The sequence below is a fragment of the Amia ocellicauda genome, chromosome 2 (assembly GCF_036373705.1).
Source record: "Amia ocellicauda isolate fAmiCal2 chromosome 2, fAmiCal2.hap1, whole genome shotgun sequence".
Taxonomy (NCBI): domain Eukaryota; kingdom Metazoa; phylum Chordata; class Actinopteri; order Amiiformes; family Amiidae; genus Amia; species Amia ocellicauda.
In genome coordinates this window covers 46,967,013-46,986,194 of record NC_089851.1, presented here as the reverse complement: position 1 = coordinate 46,986,194, position 19,182 = coordinate 46,967,013, and positions in this window count along the sequence as shown.

Here is a 19,182-nt window from a genome sequence, read left to right as displayed (position 1 = left end):
AGTTTACATGTGTATTTGCAAGTTTACATTACAATTCATCAAACTCTTGAAACCAAGTCAGTTCTGACCTGAAACAACATGAAATGTTGTAAAATTGCATTTGTAAGCATATGTAATGCAGTTGAGCACATCTAACTTTACAGAATGAAGATATTGCAAAACCATCCAAATCAAGCTTCTCTCAGCTTGATATGCTTCCACACCATACATAAGGGCATTCTCTATCATAGGTGAAGAGTTTACATGTGTATTTGCAAGTTTACATTACAATTCATCAAACTCTTGAAACCAAGTCAGTTCTGACCTGAAACAACATGAAATGTTGTAAAATTGCATTTGTAAGCATATGTAATGCAGTTGAGCACATCTAACTTTACAGAATGAAGATATTGCAAAAGCATCCAAATCAAGCTTCTCTCAGCTTGATATGCTTCCACACCATACATAAGGGCATTCTCTATCATAGGTGAAGAGTTTACATGTGTATTTGCAAGTTTACATTACAATTCATCAAACTCTTGAAACCAAGTCAGTTCTGACCTGAAACAACATGAAATGTTGTAAAATTGCATTTGTAAACCATCCAAATCAAGCTTCTCTCAGCTTGATATGCTTCCACACCATACATAAGGGCATTCTCTATCATAGGTGAAGAGTTTACATGTGTATTTGCAAGTTTACATTACAATTCATCAAACTCTTGAAACCAAGTCAGTTCTGACCTGAAACAACATGAAATGTTGTAAAATTGCATTTGTAAGCATATGTAATGCAGTTGAGCACAACTAACTTTACAGAATGAAGATATTGCAAAACCATCCAAATCAAGCTTCTCTCAGCTTGATATTCTTCCACACCATACATAAGGGCATTCTCTATCATAGGTGAAGAGTTTACATGTGTATTTGCAAGTTTACATTACAATTCATTAAACTCTTGAAACCAAGTCAGCTCTGACCTGAAACAACATGAAATGTTGTAAAATTGCATTTGTAAGCATATGTAATGCAGTTGAGCACATCTAACTTTACAGAATGAAGATATTCCAAACCATCCAAATCAAGCTTCTCTCAGCTTGATATGCTTCCACACCATACATAAGGGCATTCTCTATCATAGGTGAAGAGTTTACATGTGTATTTGCAAGTTTACATTACAATTCATCAAACTCTTGAAACCAAGTCAGTTCTGACCTGAAACAACATGAAATGTTGTAAAATTGCATTTGTAAGCATATGTAATGCAGTTGAGCACATCTAACTTTACAGAATGAAGATATTGCAAAAGCATCCAAATCAAGCTTCTCTCAGCTTGATATGCTTCCACACCATACATAAGGGCATTCTCTATCATAGGTGAAGAGTTTACATGTGTATTTGCAAGTTTACATTACAATTCATCAAACTCTTGAAACCAAGTCAGTTCTGACCTGAAACAACATGAAATGCTGTAAAATTGCATTTGTAAACCATCCAAATCAAGCTTCTCTCAGCTTGATATGCTTCCACACCATACATAAGGGCATTCTCTATCATAGGTGAAGAGTTTACATGTGTATTTGCAAGTTTACATTACAATTCATCAAACTCTTGAAACCAAGTCAGTTCTGACCTGAAACAACATGAAATGTTGTAAAATTGCATTTGTAAACCATCCAAATCAAGCTTCTCTCAGCTTGATATGCTTCCACACCATACATAAGGGCATTCTCTATCATAGGTGAAGAGTTTACATTTGTATTTGCAAGTTTACTTTACAATTCATCAAACTCTTGAAACCAAGTCAGTTCTGACCTGAAACAACATGAAATGTTGTAAAATTGCATTTGTAAGCATATGTAATGCAGTTGAGCACAACTAACTTTACAGAATGAAGATATTGCAAAAGCATCCAAATCAAGCTTCTCTCAGCTTGATATTCTTCCACACCATACATAAGGGCATTCTCTATCATAGGTGAAGAGTTTACATGTGTATTTGCAAGTTTACATTACAATTCATCAAACTCTTGAAACCAAGTCAGTTCTGACCTGAAACAACATGAAATGCTGTAAAATTGCATTTGTAAACCATCCAAATCAAGCTTCTCTCAGCTTGATATGCTTCCACACCATACATGAGGGCATTCTCTATCATAGGTGAAGAGTTTACATGTGTATTTGCAAGTTTACTTTACAATTCATCAAACTCTTGAAACCAAGTCAGTTCAGACCTGAAACAACATGAAATGTTGTAAAATTGCATTTGTAAGCATATGTAGTGCAGTTGAGCACAACTAACTTTACAGAATGAAGATATTGCAAAACCATCCAAATCAAGCTTCTCTCAGCTTGATATTCTTCCACACCATACATAAGGGCATTCTCTATCATAGGTGAAGAGTTTACATGTGTATTTGCAAGTTTACATTACAATTCATCAAACTCTTGAAACCAAGTCAGTTCTGACCTGAAACAACATGAAATGTTGTAAAATTGCATTTGTAAGCATATGTAATGCAGTTGAGCACATCTAACTTTACAGAATGAAGATATTGCAAAAGCATCCAAATCAAGCTTCCCTCAGCTTGATATGCTTCCACACCATACATAAGGGCATTCTCTATCATAGGTGAAGAGTTTACATGTGTATTTGCAAGTTTACATTACAATTCATCAAACTCTTGAAACCAAGTCAGTTCTGACCTGAAACAACATGAAATGTTGTAAAATTGCATTTGTAAGCATATGTAATGCAGTTGAGCACATCTAACTTTACAGAATGAAGATATTGCAAAAGCATCCAAATCAAGCTTCTCTCAGCTTGACATGCTTCCACACCATACATAAGGGCATTCTCTATCATAGGTGAAGAGTTTACATGTGTATTTGCAAGTTTACATTACAATTCATCAAACTCTTGAAACCAAGTCAGTTCTGACCTGAAACAACATGAAATGTTGTAAAATTGCATTTGTAAGCATATGTAATGCAGTTGAGCACATCTAACTTTACAGAATGAAGATATTGCAAAACCATCCAAATCAAGCTTCTCTCAGCTTGATATGCTTCCACACCATACATAAGGGCATTCTCTATCATAGGTGAAGAGTTTACATGTGTATTTGCAAGTTTACATTACAATTCATCAAACTCTTGAAACCAAGTCAGTTCTGACCTGAAACAACATGAAATGTTGTAAAATTGCATTTGTAAGCATATGTAATGCAGTTGAGCACATCTAACTTTACAGAATGAAGATATTGCAAAAGCATCCAAATCAAGCTTCTCTCAGCTTGATATGCTTCCACACCATACATAAGGGCATTCTCTATCATAGGTGAAGAGTTTACATGTGTATTTGCAAGTTTACATTACAATTCATCAAACTCTTGAAACCAAGTCAGTTCTGACCTGAAACAACATGAAATGTTGTAAAATTGCATTTGTAAACCATCCAAATCAAGCTTCTCTCAGCTTGATATGCTTCCACACCATACATAAGGGCATTCTCTATCATAGGTGAAGAGTTTACATGTGTATTTGCAAGTTTACATTACAATTCATCAAACTCTTGAAACCAAGTCAGTTCTGACCTGAAACAACATGAAATGTTGTAAAATTGCATTTGTAAGCATATGTAATGCAGTTGAGCACAACTAACTTTACAGAATGAAGATATTGCAAAACCATCCAAATCAAGCTTCTCTCAGCTTGATATTCTTCCACACCATACATAAGGGCATTCTCTATCATAGGTGAAGAGTTTACATGTGTATTTGCAAGTTTACATTACAATTCATTAAACTCTTGAAACCAAGTCAGCTCTGACCTGAAACAACATGAAATGTTGTAAAATTGCATTTGTAAGCATATGTAATGCAGTTGAGCACATCTAACTTTACAGAATGAAGATATTCCAAACCATCCAAATCAAGCTTCTCTCAGCTTGATATGCTTCCACACCATACATAAGGGCATTCTCTATCATAGGTGAAGAGTTTACATGTGTATTTGCAAGTTTACATTACAATTCATCAAACTCTTGAAACCAAGTCAGTTCTGACCTGAAACAACATGAAATGTTGTAAAATTGCATTTGTAAGCATATGTAATGCAGTTGAGCACATCTAACTTTACAGAATGAAGATATTGCAAAAGCATCCAAATCAAGCTTCTCTCAGCTTGATATGCTTCCACACCATACATAAGGGCATTCTCTATCATAGGTGAAGAGTTTACATGTGTATTTGCAAGTTTACATTACAATTCATCAAACTCTTGAAACCAAGTCAGTTCTGACCTGAAACAACATGAAATGCTGTAAAATTGCATTTGTAAACCATCCAAATCAAGCTTCTCTCAGCTTGATATGCTTCCACACCATACATAAGGGCATTCTCTATCATAGGTGAAGAGTTTACATGTGTATTTGCAAGTTTACATTACAATTCATCAAACTCTTGAAACCAAGTCAGTTCTGACCTGAAACAACATGAAATGTTGTAAAATTGCATTTGTAAGCATATGTAATGCAGTTGAGCACAACTAACTTTACAGAATGAAGATATTGCAAAACCATCCAAATCAAGCTTCTCTCAGCTTGATATTCTTCCACACCATACATAAGGGCATTCTCTATCATAGGTGAAGAGTTTACATGTGTATTTGCAAGTTTACATTACAATTCATCAAACTCTTGAAACCAAGTCAGTTCTGACCTGAAACAACATGAAATGTTGTAAAATTGCATTTGTAAGCATATGTAATGCAGTTGAGCACATCTAACTTTACAGAATGAAGATATTGCAAAAGCATCCAAATCAAGCTTCTCTCAGCTTGATATGCTTCCACACCATACATAAGTGCATTCTCTATCATAGGTGAAGAGTTTACATGTGTATTTGCAAGTTTACATTACAATTCATCACACTCTTGAAACCAAGTCAGTTCTGACCTGAAACAACATGAAATGTTGTAAAATTGCATTTGTAAGCATATGTAATGCAGTTGAGCACATCTAACTTTACAGAATGAAGATATTGCAAAAGCATCCAAATCAAGCTTCTTCAGCTTGATATGCTTCCACACCATACATAAGGGCATTCTCTATCATAGGTGAAGAGTTTACATGTGTATTTGCAAGTTTACATTACAATTCATCAAACTCTTGAAACCAAGTCAGTTCTGACCTGAAACAACATGAAATGTTGTAAAATTGCATTTGTAAACATATGTAATGCAGTTGAGCACATCTAACTTTACAGAATGAAGATATTGCAAAACCATCCAAATCAAGCTTCTCTCAGCTTGATATGCTTCCACACCATACATAAGGGCATTCTATATCATAGGTGAAGAGTTTACATGTGTATTTGCAAGTTTACATTACAATTCATCAAACTCTTGAAACCAAGTCAGTTCTGACCTGAAACAACATGAAATGTTGTAAAATTGCATTTGTAAACTATCCAAATCAAGCTTCTCTCAGCTTGATATGCTTCCACACCATACATAAGGGCATTCTCTATCATAGGTGAAGAGTTTACATGTGTATTTGCAAGTTTACATTACAATTCATCAAACTCTTGAAACCAAGTCAGTTCTGACCTGAAACAACATGAAATGTTGTAAAATTGCATTTGTAAGCATATGTAATGCAGTTGAGCACAACTAACTTTACAGAATGAAGATATTGCAAAACCATCCAAATCAAGCTTCTCTCAGCTTGATATTCTTCCACACCATACATAAGGGCATTCTCTATCATAGGTGAAGAGTTTACATGTGTATTTGCAAGTTTACATTACAATTCATCAAACTCTTGAAACCAAGTCAGTTCTGACCTGAAACAACATGAAATGTTGTAAAATTGCATTTGTAAGCATATGTAATGCAGTTGAGCACAACTAACTTTACAGAATGAAGATATTGCAAAACCATCCAAATCAAGCTTCTCTCAGCTTGATATTCTTCCACACCATACATAAGGGCATTCTCTATCATAGGTGAAGAGTTTACATGTGTATTTGCAAGTTTACATTACAATTCATCAAACTCTTGAAACCAAGTCAGTTCTGACCTGAAACAACATGAAATGTTGTAAAATTGCATTTGTAAGCATATGTAATGCAGTTGAGCACATCTAACTTTACAGAATGAAGATATTGCAAAACCATCCAAATCAAGCTTCTCTCAGCTTGATATGCTTCCACACCATACATAAGGGCATTCTATATCATAGGTGAAGAGTTTACATGTGTATTTGCAAGTTTACATTACAATTCATCAAACTCTTGAAACCAAGTCAGTTCTGACCTGAAACAACATGAAATGTTGTAAAATTGCATTTGTAAACTATCCAAATCAAGCTTCTCTCAGCTTGATATGCTTCCACACCATACATAAGGGCATTCTCTATCATAGGTGAAGAGTTTACATGTGTATTTGCAAGTTTACATTACAATTCATCAAACTCTTGAAACCAAGTCAGTTCTGACCTGAAACAACATGAAATGTTGTAAAATTGCATTTGTAAGCATATGTAATGCAGTTGAGCACAACTAACTTTACAGAATGAAGATATTGCAAAACCATCCAAATCAAGCTTCTCTCAGCTTGATATTCTTCCACACCATACATAAGGGCATTCTCTATCATAGGTGAAGAGTTTACATGTGTATTTGCAAGTTTACATTACAATTCATCAAACTCTTGAAACCAAGTCAGTTCTGACCTGAAACAACATGAAATGTTGTAAAATTGCATTTGTAAGCATATGTAATGCAGTTGAGCACATCTAACTTTACAGAATGAAGATATTGCAAAAGCATCCAAATCAAGCTTCTCTCAGCTTGATATGCTTCCACACCATACATAAGGGCATTCTCTATCATAGGTGAAGAGTTTACATGTGTATTTGCAAGTTTACATTACAATTCATCAAACTCTTGAAACCAAGTCAGTTCTGACCTGAAACAACATGAAATGTTGTAAAATTGCATTTGTAAACCATCCAAATCAAGCTTCTCTCAGCTTGATATGCTTCCACACCATACATAAGGGCATTCTCTATCATAGGTGAAGAGTTTACATGTGTATTTGCAAGTTTACATTACAATTCATCAAACTCTTGAAACCAAGTCAGTTCTGACCTGAAACAACATGAAATGTTGTAAAATTGCATTTGTAAGCATATGTAATGCAGTTGAGCACAACTAACTTTACAGAATGAAGATATTGCAAAACCATCCAAATCAAGCTTCTCTCAGCTTGATATTCTTCCACACCATACATAAGGGCATTCTCTATCATAGGTGAAGAGTTTACATGTGTATTTGCAAGTTTACATTACAATTCATTAAACTCTTGAAACCAAGTCAGCTCTGACCTGAAACAACATGAAATGTTGTAAAATTGCATTTGTAAGCATATGTAATGCAGTTGAGCACATCTAACTTTACAGAATGAAGATATTCCAAACCATCCAAATCAAGCTTCTCTCAGCTTGATATGCTTCCACACCATACATAAGGGCATTCTCTATCATAGGTGAAGAGTTTACATGTGTATTTGCAAGTTTACATTACAATTCATCAAACTCTTGAAACCAAGTCAGTTCTGACCTGAAACAACATGAAATGTTGTAAAATTGCATTTGTAAGCATATGTAATGCAGTTGAGCACATCTAACTTTACAGAATGAAGATATTGCAAAAGCATCCAAATCAAGCTTCTCTCAGCTTGATATGCTTCCACACCATACATAAGGGCATTCTCTATCATAGGTGAAGAGTTTACATGTGTATTTGCAAGTTTACATTACAATTCATCAAACTCTTGAAACCAAGTCAGTTCTGACCTGAAACAACATGAAATGCTGTAAAATTGCATTTGTAAACCATCCAAATCAAGCTTCTCTCAGCTTGATATGCTTCCACACCATACATAAGGGCATTCTCTATCATAGGTGAAGAGTTTACATGTGTATTTGCAAGTTTACATTACAATTCATCAAACTCTTGAAACCAAGTCAGTTCTGACCTGAAACAACATGAAATGTTGTAAAATTGCATTTGTAAGCATATGTAATGCAGTTGAGCACAACTAACTTTACAGAATGAAGATATTGCAAAACCATCCAAATCAAGCTTCTCTCAGCTTGATATTCTTCCACACCATACATAAGGGCATTCTCTATCATAGGTGAAGAGTTTACATGTGTATTTGCAAGTTTACATTACAATTCATCAAACTCTTGAAACCAAGTCAGTTCTGACCTGAAACAACATGAAATGTTGTAAAATTGCATTTGTAAGCATATGTAATGCAGTTGAGCACATCTAACTTTACAGAATGAAGATATTGCAAAAGCATCCAAATCAAGCTTCTCTCAGCTTGATATGCTTCCACACCATACATAAGTGCATTCTCTATCATAGGTGAAGAGTTTACATGTGTATTTGCAAGTTTACATTACAATTCATCACACTCTTGAAACCAAGTCAGTTCTGACCTGAAACAACATGAAATGTTGTAAAATTGCATTTGTAAGCATATGTAATGCAGTTGAGCACATCTAACTTTACAGAATGAAGATATTGCAAAAGCATCCAAATCAAGCTTCTTCAGCTTGATATGCTTCCACACCATACATAAGGGCATTCTCTATCATAGGTGAAGAGTTTACATGTGTATTTGCAAGTTTACATTACAATTCATCAAACTCTTGAAACCAAGTCAGTTCTGACCTGAAACAACATGAAATGTTGTAAAATTGCATTTGTAAGCATATGTAATGCAGTTGAGCACATCTAACTTTACAGAATGAAGATATTGCAAAACCATCCAAATCAAGCTTCTCTCAGCTTGATATGCTTCCACACCATACATAAGGGCATTCTATATCATAGGTGAAGAGTTTACATGTGTATTTGCAAGTTTACATTACAATTCATCAAACTCTTGAAACCAAGTCAGTTCTGACCTGAAACAACATGAAATGTTGTAAAATTGCATTTGTAAACTATCCAAATCAAGCTTCTCTCAGCTTGATATGCTTCCACACCATACATAAGGGCATTCTCTATCATAGGTGAAGAGTTTACATGTGTATTTGCAAGTTTACATTACAATTCATCAAACTCTTGAAACCAAGTCAGTTCTGACCTGAAACAACATGAAATGTTGTAAAATTGCATTTGTAAGCATATGTAATGCAGTTGAGCACAACTAACTTTACAGAATGAAGATATTGCAAAACCATCCAAATCAAGCTTCTCTCAGCTTGATATTCTTCCACACCATACATAAGGGCATTCTCTATCATAGGTGAAGAGTTTACATGTGTATTTGCAAGTTTACATTACAATTCATCAAACTCTTGAAACCAAGTCAGTTCTGACCTGAAACAACATGAAATGTTGTAAAATTGCATTTGTAAGCATATGTAATGCAGTTGAGCACATCTAACTTTACAGAATGAAGATATTGCAAAAGCATCCAAATCAAGCTTCTCTCAGCTTGATATGCTTCCACACCATACATAAGGGCATTCTCTATCATAGGTGAAGAGTTTACATGTGTATTTGCAAGTTTACATTACAATTCATCAAACTCTTGAAACCAGGTCAGTTCTGACCTGAAACAACATGAAATGTTGTAAAATTGCATTTGTAAGCATATGTAATGCAGTTGAGCACAACTAACTTTACAGAATGAAGATATTGCAAAACCATCCAAATCAAGCTTCTCTCAGCTTGATATTCTTCCACACCATACATAAGGGCATTCTCTATCATAGGTGAAGAGTTTACATGTGTATTTGCAAGTTTACATTACAATTCATTAAACTCTTGAAACCAAGTCAGTTCTGACCTGAAACAACATGAAATGTTGTAAAATTGCATTTGTAAGCATATGTAATGCAGTTGAGCACATCTAACTTTACAGAATGAAGATATTGCAAAACCATCCAAATCAAGCTTCTCTCAGCTTGATTTTCTTCCACACCATACATAAGGGCATTCTCTATCATAGGTGAAGAGTTTACATGTGTATTTGCAAGTTTACATTACAATTCATCAAACTCTTGAAACCAAGTCAGTTCTGACCTGAAACAACATGAAATGTTGTAAAATTGCATTTGTAAGCATATGTAATGCAGTTGAGCACATCTAACTTTACAGAATGAAGATATTGCAAAAGCATCCAAATCAAGCTTCTCTCAGCTTGACATGCTTCCACACCATACATAAGGGCATTCTCTATCATAGGTGAAGAGTTTACATGTGTATTTGCAAGTTTACATTACAATTCATCAAACTCTTGAAACCAAGTCAGTTCTGACCTGAAACAACATGAAATGTTGTAAAATTGCATTTGTAAGCATATGTAATGCAGTTGAGCACATCTAACTTTACAGAATGAAGATATTGCAAAAGCATCCAAATCAAGCTTCTCTCAGCTTGATATGCTTCCACACCATACATAAGGGCATTCTCTATCATAGGTGAAGAGTTTACATGTGTATTTGCAAGTTTACATTACAATTCATCAAACTCTTGAAACCAAGTCAGTTCTGACCTGAAACAACATGAAATGTTGTAAAATTGCATTTGTAAACCATCCAAATCAAGCTTCTCTCAGCTTGATATGCTTCCACACCATACATAAGGGCATTCTCTATCATAGGTGAAGAGTTTACATGTGTATTTGCAAGTTTACATTACAATTCATCAAACTCTTGAAACCAAGTCAGTTCTGACCTGAAACAACATGAAATGTTGTAAAATTGCATTTGTAAGCATATGTAATGCAGTTGAGCACAACTAACTTTACAGAATGAAGATATTGCAAAACCATCCAAATCAAGCTTCTCTCAGCTTGATATTCTTCCACACCATACATAAGGGCATTCTCTATCATAGGTGAAGAGTTTACATGTGTATTTGCAAGTTTACATTACAATTCATTAAACTCTTGAAACCAAGTCAGTTCTGACCTGAAACAACATGAAATGTTGTAAAATTGCATTTGTAAGCATATGTAATGCAGTTGAGCACATCTAACTTTACAGAATGAAGATATTCCAAACAATCCAAATCAAGCTTCTCTCAGCTTGATATGCTTCCACACCATACATAAGGGCATTCTCTATCATAGGTGAAGAGTTTACATGTGTATTTGCAAGTTTACATTACAATTCATCAAACTCTTGAAACCAAGTCAGTTCTGACCTGAAACAACATGAAATGTTGTAAAATTGCATTTGTAAGCATATGTAATGCAGTTGAGCACATCTAACTTTACAGAATGAAGATATTGCAAAAGCATCCAAATCAAGCTTCTCTCAGCTTGATATGCTTCCACACCATACATAAGGGCATTCTCTATCATAGGTGAAGAGTTTACATGTGTATTTGCAAGTTTACATTACAATTCATCAAACTCTTGAAACCAAGTCAGTTCTGACCTGAAACAACATGAAATGCTGTAAAATTGCATTTGTAAACCATCCAAATCAAGCTTCTCTCAGCTTGATATGCTTCCACACCATACATAAGGGCATTCTCTATCATAGGTGAAGAGTTTACATGTGTATTTGCAAGTTTACATTACAATTCATCAAACTCTTGAAACCAAGTCAGTTCTGACCTGAAACAACATGAAATGTTGTAAAATTGCATTTGTAAGCATATGTAATGCAGTTGAGCACAACTAACTTTACAGAATGAAGATATTGCAAAACCATCCAAATCAAGCTTCTCTCAGCTTGATATTCTTCCACACCATACATAAGGGCATTCTCTATCATAGGTGAAGAGTTTACATGTGTATTTGCAAGTTTACATTACAATTCATCAAACTCTTGAAACCAAGTCAGTTCTGACCTGAAACAACATGAAATGTTGTAAAATTGCATTTGTAAGCATATGTAATGCAGTTGAGCACATCTAACTTTACAGAATGAAGATATTGCAAAAGCATCCAAATCAAGCTTCTCTCAGCTTGATATGCTTCCACACCATACATAAGTGCATTCTCTATCATAGGTGAAGAGTTTACATGTGTATTTGCAAGTTTACATTACAATTCATCAAACTCTTGAAACCAAGTCAGTTCTGACCTGAAACAACATGAAATGTTGTAAAATTGCATTTGTAAGCATATGTAATGCAGTTGAGCACATCTAACTTTACAGAATGAAGATATTGCAAAAGCATCCAAATCAAGCTTCTTCAGCTTGATATGCTTCCACACCATACATAAGGGCATTCTCTATCATAGGTGAAGAGTTTACATGTGTATTTGCAAGTTTACATTACAATTCATCAAACTCTTGAAACCAAGTCAGTTCTGACCTGAAACAACATGAAATGTTGTAAAATTGCATTTGTAAGCATATGTAATGCAGTTGAGCACATCTAACTTTACAGAATGAAGATATTGCAAAACCATCCAAATCAAGCTTCTCTCAGCTTGATATGCTTCCACACCATACATAAGGGCATTCTATATCATAGGTGAAGAGTTTACATGTGTATTTGCAAGTTTACATTACAATTCATCAAACTCTTGAAACCAAGTCAGTTCTGACCTGAAACAACATGAAATGTTGTAAAATTGCATTTGTAAACTATCCAAATCAAGCTTCTCTCAGCTTGATATGCTTCCACACCATACATAAGGGCATTCTCTATCATAGGTGAAGAGTTTACATGTGTATTTGCAAGTTTACATTACAATTCATCAAACTCTTGAAACCAAGTCAGTTCTGACCTGAAACAACATGAAATGTTGTAAAATTGCATTTGTAAGCATATGTAATGCAGTTGAGCACAACTAACTTTACAGAATGAAGATATTGCAAAACCATCCAAATCAAGCTTCTCTCAGCTTGATATTCTTCCACACCATACATAAGGGCATTCTCTATCATAGGTGAAGAGTTTACATGTGTATTTGCAAGTTTACATTACAATTCATCAAACTCTTGAAACCAAGTCAGTTCTGACCTGAAACAACATGAAATGTTGTAAAATTGCATTTGTAAGCATATGTAATGCAGTTGAGCACATCTAACTTTACAGAATGAAGATATTGCAAAAGCATCCAAATCAAGCTTCTCTCAGCTTGATATGCTTCCACACCATACATAAGGGCATTCTCTATCATAGGTGAAGAGTTTACATGTGTATTTGCAAGTTTACATTACAATTCATCAAACTCTTGAAACCAGGTCAGTTCTGACCTGAAACAACATGAAATGTTGTAAAATTGCATTTGTAAGCATATGTAATGCAGTTGAGCACAACTAACTTTACAGAATGAAGATATTGCAAAACCATCCAAATCAAGCTTCTCTCAGCTTGATATTCTTCCACACCATACATAAGGGCATTCTCTATCATAGGTGAAGAGTTTACATGTGTATTTGCAAGTTTACATTACAATTCATTAAACTCTTGAAACCAAGTCAGTTCTGACCTGAAACAACATGAAATGTTGAAAAATTGCATTTGTAAGCATATGTAATGCAGTTGAGCACATCTAACTTTACAGAATGAAGATATTGCAAAACCATCCAAATCAAGCTTCTCTCAGCTTGATTTTCTTCCACACCATACATAAGGGCATTCTCTATCATAGGTGAAGAGTTTACATGTGTATTTGCAAGTTTACATTACAATTCATCAAACTCTTGAAACCAAGTCAGTTCTGACCTGAAACAACATGAAATGTTGTAAAATTGCATTTGTAAGCATATGTAAGGCAGTTGAGCACATCTAACTTTACAGAATGAAGATATTGCAAAACCATCCAAATCAAGCTTCTCTCAGCTTGATATGCTTCCACACCATACATAAGGGCATTCTCTATCATAGGTGAAGAGTTTACATGTGTATTTGCAAGTTTACATTACAATTCATCAAACTCCTGAAACCAAGTCAGTTCTGACCTGAAACAACATGAAATGTTGTAAAATTGCATTTGTAAGCATATGTAATGCAGTTGACCACATCTAACTTTACAGAATGAAGATATTACAAAAGCATCCAAATCAAGCTTCTTCAGCTTGACATGCTTCCACACCATACATAAGGGCATTCTCTATCATAGGTGAAGAGTTTACATGTGTATTTGCAAGTTTACATTACAATTCATCAAACTCTTGAAACCAAGTCAGTTCTGACCTGAAACAACATGAAATGTTGTAAAATTGCATTTGTAAGCATATGTAATGCAGTTGAGCACATCTAACTTTACAGAATGAAGATATTGCAAAAGCATCCAAATCAAGCTTCTCTCAGCTTGATATGCTTCCACACCATACATAAGGGCATTCTCTATCATAGGTGAAGAGTTTACATGTGTATTTGCAAGTTTACATTACAATTCATCAAACTCTTGAAACCAAGTCAGTTCTGACCTGAAACAACATGAAATGTTGTAAAATTGCATTTGTAAACTATCCAAATCAAGCTTCTCTCAGCTTGATATGCTTCCACACCATACATAAGGGCATTCTCTATCATAGGTGAAGAGTTTACATGTGTATTTGCAAGTTTACATTACAATTCATTAAACTCTTGAAACCAAGTCAGTTCTGACCTGAAACAACATGAAATGTTGTAAAATTGCATTTGTAAGCATATGTAATGCAGTTGAGCACATCTAACTTTACAGAATGAAGATATTGCAAAACCATCCAAATCAAGCTTCTCTCAGCTTGATATTCTTCCACACCATACATAAGGGCATTCTCTATCATAGGTGAAGAGTTTACATGTGTATTTGCAAGTTTACATTACAATTCATCAAACTCTTGAAACCAAGTCAGTTCTGACCTGAAACAACATGAAATGTTGTAAAATTGCATTTGTAAGCATATGTAAGGCAGTTGAGCACATCTAACTTTACAGAATGAAGATATTGCAAAACCATCCAAATCAAGCTTCTCTCAGCTTGATATGCTTCCACACCATACATAAGGGCATTCTCTATCATAGGTGAAGAGTTTACATGTGTATTTGCAAGTTTACATTACAATTCATCAAACTCCTGAAACCAAGTCAGTTCTGACCTGAAACAACATGAAATGTTGTAAAATTGCATTTGTAAGCATATGTAATGCAGTTGACCACATCTAACTTTACAGAATGAAGATATTACAAAAGCATCCAAATCAAGCTTCTTCAGCTTGACATGCTTCCACACCATACATAAGGGCATTCTCTATCATAGGTGAAGAGTTTACATGTGTATTTGCAAGTTTACATTACAATTCATCAAACTCTTGAAACCAAGTCAGTTCTGACCTGAAACAACATGAAATGTTGTAAAATTGCATTTGTAAGCATATGTAATGCAGTTGAGCACATCTAACTTTACAGAATGAAGATATTGCAAAAGCATCCAAATCAAGCTTCTCTCAGCTTGATATGCTTCCACACCATACATAAGGGCATTCTCTATCATAGGTGAAGAGTTTACATGTGTATTTGCAAGTTTACATTACAATTCATCAAACTCTTGAAACCAAGTCAGTTCTGACCTGAAACAACATGAAATGTTGTAAAATTGCATTTGTAAACTATCCAAATCAAGCTTCTCTCAGCTTGATATGCTTCCACACCATACATAAGGGCATTCTCTATCATAGGTGAAGAGTTTACATGTGTATTTGCAAGTTTACATTACAATTCATCAAACTCTTGAAACCAAGTCAGTTCTGACCTGAAACAACATGAAATGTTGTAAAATTGCATTTGTAAGCATATGTAATGCAGTTGAGCACATCTAACTTTACAGAATGAAGATATTGCAAAAGCATCCAAATCAAGCTTCTCTCAGCTTGATATGCTTCCACACCATACATGAGGGCATTCTCTATCATAGGTGAAGAGTTTACATGTGTATTTGCAAGTTTACATTACAATTCATCAAACTCTTGAAACCAAGTCAGTTCTGACCTGAAACAACATGAAATGTTGTAAAATTGCATTTGTAAACTATCCAAATCAAGCTTCTCTCAGCTTGATATGCTTCCACACCATACATAAGGGCATTCTCTATCATAGGAGAAGAGTTTACATGTGTATTTGCAAGTTTACATTACAATTCATCAAACTCTTGAAACCAAGTCAGTTCTGACCTGAAACAACATGAAATGTTGTAAAATTGCATTTGTAAGCATATGTAATGCAGTTGAGCACATCTAACTTTACAGAATGAAGATATTGCAAAAGCATCCAAATCATGCTTCTCTCAGCTTGATATGCTTCCACACCATACATAAGGGCATTCTCTATCATAGGTGAAGAGTTTACATGTGTATTTGCAAGTTTACATTACAATTCATCAAACTCTTGAAACCAAGTCAGTTCTGACCTGAAACAACATGAAATGTTGTAAAATTGCATTTGTAAGCATATGTAATGCAGTTGAGCACATCTAACTTTACAGAATGAAGATATTACAAAAGCATCCAAATCAAGCTTCTTCAGCTTGACATGCTTCCACACCATACATAAGGGCATTCTCTATCATAGGTGAAGAGTTTACATGTCTATTTGCAAGTTTACATTACAATTCATCAAACTCTTGAAACCAAGTCAGTTCTGACCTGAAACAACATGAAATGTTGTAAAATTGCATTTGTAAGCATATGTAATGCAGTTGAGCACATCTAACTTTACAGAATGAAGATATTGCAAAAGCATCCAAATCAAGCTTCTCTCAGCTTGATATGCTTCCACACCATACATAAGGGCATTCTCTATCATAGGTGAAGAGTTTACATGTGTATTTGCAAGTTTACATTACAATTCATCAAACTCTTGAAACCAAGTCAGTTCTGACCTGAAACAACATGAAATGTTGTAAAATTGCATTTGTAAACTTTCCAAATCAAGCTTCTCTCAGCTTGATATGCTTCCACACCATACATAAGGGCATTCTCTATCATAGGTGAAGAGTTTACATGTGTATTTGCAAGTTTACATTACAATTCATCAAACTCTTGAAACCAAGTCAGTTCTGACCTGAAACAACATGAAATGTTGTAAAATTGCATTTGTAAGCATATGTAATGCAGTTGAGCACATCTAACTTTACAGAATGAAGATATTGCAAAAGCATCCAAATCAAGCTTCTCTCAGCTTGATATGCTTCCACACCATACATAAGGGCATTCTCTATCATAGGTGAAGAGTTTACATGTGTATTTGCAAGTTTACATTACAATTCATCAAACTCTTGAAACCAAGTCAGTTCTGACCTGAAACAACATGAAATGTTGTAAAATTGCATTTGTAAGCATATGTAATGCAGTTGAGCACATCTAACTTTACAGAATGAAGATATTGCAATAGCATCCAAATCAAGCTTCTCTCAGCTTGATATGCTTCCACACCATACATAAGGGCATTCTCTATCATAGGTGAAGAGTTTACATGTGTATTTGCAAGTTTACATTACAATTCATCAAACTCTTGAAACCAAGTCAGTTCTGACCTGAAACAACATGAAATGTTGTAAAATTGCATTTGTAAGCATATGTAATGCAGTTGAGCACATCTAACTTTACAGAATGAAGATATTGCAAAACCATCCAAATCAAGCTTCTCTCAGCTTGATATTCTTCCACACCATACATAAGGGCATTCTCTATCATAGGTGAAGAGTTTACATGTGTATTTGCAAGTTTACATTACAATTCATCAAACTCTTGAAACCAAGTCAGTTCTGACCTGAAACAACATGAAATGTTGTAAAATTGCATTTGTAAACATATGTAGTGCAGTTGAGCACAACTAACTTTACAGAATGAAGATATTGCAAAACCATCCAAATCAAGCTTCTCTCAGCTTGATATTCTTCCACACCATACATAAGGGCATTCTCTATCATAGGTGAAGAGTTTACATGTGTATTTGCAAGTTTACATTACAATTCATCAAACTCTTGAAACCAAGTCAGTTCTGACCTGAAACAACATGAAATGTTGTAAAATTGCATTTGTAAGCATATGTAATGCAGTTGAGCACATCTAACTTTACAGAATGAAGATATTGCAAAAGCATCCAAATCAAGCTTCTCTCAGCTTGATATGCTTCCACACCATACATAAGGGCATTCTCTATCATAGGTGAAGAGTATACATGTGTATTTGCAAGTTTACATTACAATTCATCAAACTCTTGAAACCAAGTCAGTTCTGACCTGAAACAACATGAAATGTTGTAAAATTGCATTTGTAAGCATATGTAATGCAGTTGAGCACATCTAACTTTACAGAATGAAGATATTGCAAAACCATCCAAATCAAGCTTCTCTCAGCTTGATATGCTTCCACACCATACATAAGGGCATTCTCTATCATAGGTGAAGAGTTTACATGTGTATTTGCAAGTTTACATTACAATTCATCAAACTCTTGAAACCAAGTCAGTTCTGACCTGAAACAACATGAAATGTTGTAAAATTGCATTTGTAAACTATCCAAATCAAGCTTCTCTCAGCTTGATATGCTTCCACACCATACATAAGGGCATTCTCTATCATAGGTGAAGAGTTTACATGTGTATTTGCAAGTTTACATTACAATTCATCAAACTCTTGAAACCAAGTCAGTTCTGACCTGAAACAACATGAAATGTTGTAAAATTGCATTTGTAAAAATATGTAATGCAGTTGAGCACAACTAACTTTACAGAATGAAGATATTGCAAAACCATCCAAATCAAGCTGCTCTCAGCTTGATATTCTTCCACACCATACATAAGGGCATTCTCTATCATAGGTGAAGAGTTTACATGTGTATTTGCAAGTTTACATTACAATTCATCTAACTCTTGAAACCAAGTCAGTTCTGACCTGAAACAACATGAAATGTTGTAAAATTGCATTTGTAAGCATATGTAATGCAGTTGAGCACATCTAACTTTACAGAATGAAGATATTGCAAAAGCATCCAAATCAAGCTTCTCTCAGCTTGATATGCTTCCACACCATACATAAGGGCATTCTCTATCATAGGTGAAGAGTTTACATGTGTATTTGCAAGTTTACATTACAATTCATCAAACTCTTGAAACCAAGTCAGTTCTGACCTGAAACAACATGAAATGTTGTAAAATTGCATTTGTAAGCATATGTAATGCAGTTGAGCACATCTAACTTTACAGAATGAAGATATTACA